This window comes from Arachis ipaensis, chromosome B7, assembly GCF_059453495.1.
Source record: "Arachis ipaensis isolate K30076 ecotype BB chromosome B7, ASM5945349v1, whole genome shotgun sequence".
Lineage (NCBI taxonomy): Eukaryota > Viridiplantae > Streptophyta > Magnoliopsida > Fabales > Fabaceae > Arachis > Arachis ipaensis.
Window position 1 is genome coordinate 95,040,309 of NC_142442.1, and position 4,368 is coordinate 95,044,676.

Here is a 4,368-nt window from a genome sequence, read left to right on the forward strand (position 1 = left end):
TAAGCAATAAGGCTAGGCATCAATGGTTTTAAGCTTGAGGCAAGTGTCTGTGGTGCCCCTGTGTGAGGGATCTACTTGGATGAATAAGCTCTTAGGGGTGCTTTATCACTTGGTAACTTGGGTTAACTAACCCGGGATTATCAGCTAAAAATCCACTATCAAGAGTAACCCTCACTACAGAGCATTTAGTAACCCAAAGAGGTGCTGGACACCAAGGTCTCAAGAAAAGAAAACAAATAAAATATATGCCTGTGGTGTGTATGTATGGGGGAGAGACTTAAGGGAGTAAGTCCTTAGGGGTGCTTCAACACCTAGCACCTTGAACCAACTGGTTCGGGAGTGTTGGCTGAAAGCTTATCTTAAAGAGTTGCCCCCTTACAGAGCACTTAGCCTAAATAACACAAATAACCCTTGAAACAACAATAAAAGGATCAAAGAATAAAAGTCTCATGAGATATAAACAAAGTAAGTGTTTAGGGAAATGATAAAGGTCTGAAAGCCAGTAATGGAATGAACCTAAGTTGCTATGCATGAAACCACCATAAAATCAGTAATATGACTTCCACAAGAATGACTCATTCCTCTGGATATTCCATTCATCATTCTCTTGTTCTAGTACTTGCTTAGGGACAAGCAAGCTTTAAGTTTGGTGTTGTGATGCCAGGGCATCTTGGCCAGTTTCACTGACCTTTTCTTTACTGTTTTTAGGTTAGTTTCATCCATTTCTTTAGGAAATAAGCTAGTTTTGGGTAAATATTCACTTATGCCTTGACTCAAGCACACATTGTGCATTTTACATGATTTCATGAAGATTTTGCATAAGTTTAGTGACAAATATTATGTTGCATTACTCATGACTTGGACTGGAGCTTTGATGCACTTTGTTGCTTGATTTCAGGACCAAAAAGGAGCAAGAAAGGGGAGGTAACTTGCAAGGATTAATGAGAAAAGTGATTGCCAATAACACTCTCAAAGAAAGCCATCAATGCCCATGTTAGAGAGTCATGTTAACCAAGTTAACGTGAACTCTAACGTGGAGAAGAGAAGTTGAGCCAACGTTAGTGACACTCAACATTGTCACTAACGTTGGCAATCACTCATAAGTGGCCACGTTAGAAGCCACGTTAACCTAGTTAACGTGGCCTCTAACGTTAAGGGGGAGGGAGAGAAGCCAATGTTAGTGACACTCAACATTGTCACTAACGTTGGCCTATGGTGCTAAGTACCACGTTAACTCCCACGTTAACTTGGTTAACGTGGGAATTAACGTAGAGGATGAAGAGTTGTCGACAACGTTAGTGACACTCAACATTGTCACTAACGTTGAAGCAACCACGCAACCCCCAAGAGTCAAGTTAACCTCCACGTTAACTTGGTTAACGTGGAAGCTAACGATGAGAAATGAAGGATGAGCCAACGTTAGTGACACTCAACATTGTCACTAACGTTGGGATGGCTAAAAGATGGCCACGTTAGAAGCCACGTTAACCTAGTTAACGTGGACTCTAACGTGAGACCCAGGGGCACATTGGAACGTTAGTGACAATGTTGAGTGTCACTAACGTTCTCGAAGGTTGGCAAGGACCACGTTAGAAGCCACGTTAACCTAGTTAACGTGGGCTTTAACGTGAAACAAGAAGGGGCACACTGGAACGTTAGTGACAATGTTGAGTGTCACTAACGTTCTCGAAGGACTAACAAGGCAACGTTAAAAGCCACGTTAACCTAGTTAACGTGGGTTTTAACGTAAGGCAAAGGCGTGCATTGGAATGTTAGTGACAATGTTAAGTGTCACTAACGTTCTCGAACTTATATTCTCACTAAATATTAACACCCCTAACGTCCTGAGCTGAAGTCTCTGCCCACTTAGCACTTTCTCTCTGCAAGTAAAGCCAAGCCCAAATGAAGAAAAGAACTGCTTCAAACTCAAGATCCAAAGGCCCAAGACTTGAAGAGTAAACTAGAAGCTGAGAAGAGTAGTATATATAGGAGTAACTTTGAATTGTAAAGGAGTTCTGGAGGCTGAAGAATTACTCTCTGTATTTACTTTCTTTGCAATTTCTAGTTTTATGATGTATTCTCCATCTTTGTTTTCATTCTCAAGAGCTATGAACAACTAAACCCCTTTGATTGGGTTAGGGAGCTCTGTTGTAATTTGATGGATCAATACTAATTTTCATGTTCTTCTTCTATCTTTCCTCTTGATTTTACTTGAAAGCTTTAGATCTTCATCCAATTGAGTAGTTATCTTGGAAGAGAAGCTATTCAAACTTGGATCTCTTTTGAACCTTGGAAGAGGAATGAAGAGATCAAGCTAGAAATGCTTTCTCATGCTGGACCAAATTTGGTTTGGATGGGTATGTGACTATAACCCTCTCAATACTTAGTTTGGGAAATGCATGTGGTTTAATCAGTGACCATACTTCATCTCTTCTCATGAGCAATTGACCAAGGAATTGGCTATTGATCAAGATTTGAGAGATTGAATTGCAAGGAATTGTAATTCAATCACTTAAGATTGCCAAGGAGATCAATGAGTGCATTGATTGAGGAAGAGATGAAAATGAACTTGATCCGGAGAATTGCAACATCTCCTAAGCCCAATGAATTCCCCATCTCTAATCTTACCCATTCTCTTTAATTTCTGCGATTTACTTTTATGAGCAAATCCCCCATTCCCATTTATAATTCTGCAATTTATTTTCAGTCATTTACTTCCAGTCCTTTAATTCTAGCATTTACTTTTCTGTTATTTACATTCCCGCCATTTTATTTTCTACAACTCTCAACCCAATTTCTAGATTCGCTCAACTAGAACATTCTTCTAATTAAAGTTGCTTGATCAATCAATTCCTGTGGGATTCGACCTCACTCTATTGTGAGTTTTTACTTGACGACAACTTCGGTACACTTGCCGAAGGGAGATTTGTTGAGAGACAAGTTTTCCACGCATCAAGTTTATGGCGCCGTTGCCGGGGATTGATTGTGCATCAACAATGATTAGATTGGAAGATCACTAGATTGAGCATTTTATTTTGTGTATTTCATTTTCTGTTTAATTGATTTACTTTTTGTTTTAGTTAAACTTCTTCCCTTCTCCATCTACACTTTTGTTTTACTTTGTTATTTTCAATTATGTTTGCTAACCCACTAACTGTTTGATATATTGCATCACCCACAACTAACATCAATTCTGACATAAATACAGTCTGCACATATCTTCTCTGCTTGTACTTGTTGGTTGTATGACAGGGAGAAGAAGCGGGGCTTCAACTTCCTTTGATTCTGAACCAGAGAGAACCTTCCTTAGACTAAGAAGGGAGGCAAGAGGAAAACGAGTAGTTGGTGCTAAAGAAGAGGAGGAACAGTTTGAGGAATAGGAGAGTTTTGGGCTCTTACATTAATCCAAACCCAGGCAATTGTGGAAGTAGCATCCAAAAGCTAACAATCCATGCCAACAATTTTGAACTTAAACCACAGCTCATCACCCTTGTTCAGAATAACTGTTCGTTTGGAGGAGGTGTTCAAGAAGATCCCAACCAACATTTGACCACCTTCCGGAGAATATGTGACACAGTAAAATCTAATGGTGTTCATCCTGACGCTTATAGATTGCTCTTATTTCCCTTCTCACTCAGAGACAAGGCAGCCAAGTGGCTGGAATCCTTCCCAAGAGAGAGCTTGACAACTTGGGAGGATGTGGTGAACAAATTCTTAGCAAGATTCTACCCTCCTCAACGAATCAATAGGCTGAGAGCTGAGGTTCAAACCTTCAGGCAACAGGATGGTGAGACTCTGTATGAAGCATGGGAGAGGTTCAAAGACTTAACAAGGAGGTGTCCACCTGACATGTTCAACGAATGGGTCCAGCTACACATTTTCTATGAAGGGCTCTCTTATGAGTCAAAGAAGGCAGTAGACCATTCATCTGGAGGGTCTTTGAACAAGAAGAAGACTATTGAGGAAGCTATAGATGTTATTGAAACAGTAGCAGAAAATGACTACTTCTAAAACCCAGCACCAACGAGAAGTTGGGAAGGATCTACAAAGAGAGGTAAGGTGATGCCGAGAATTAGAAGATAAACTTCTAAAACTCGAAACCGATCTCAAAGCCAAAGCTACTCGGTCCACCCCTGAGGATAACTCTCGCAAGGATCAAGATCCATTCACTAGGGAAATCATGAAGACCAAAATGTCATAGAAAAATTAGTAAGGGAAGGAAAACTAGCTCGGTATCTGGCCACCCGGGACGATGAACAAAGAAAAAGGAGAAGGGACGAGGAGGTTGGACAAACCGAGCAATCACCTCGTACACCAGAAAGACATGTTCATATGATACACGGAGGGTTTGCAGGAGGAGGAATCTCC

The 4,368-nt window shown here is 40.6% G+C and overlaps 1 non-coding gene across 1 annotated transcript; it reads right to left on the reverse strand.

Annotated features, from left to right (window-relative positions):
* Nucleotides 1-3,747: 3,747 nt before the first annotated feature.
* LOC148553413 (small nucleolar RNA R71) lies at nt 3,748-3,851 on the reverse strand. Its single transcript, XR_015892682.1, has one exon. It is a non-coding gene; the product is annotated as a small nucleolar RNA R71 (small nucleolar RNA).
* Nucleotides 3,852-4,368: the final 517 nt, after the last annotated feature.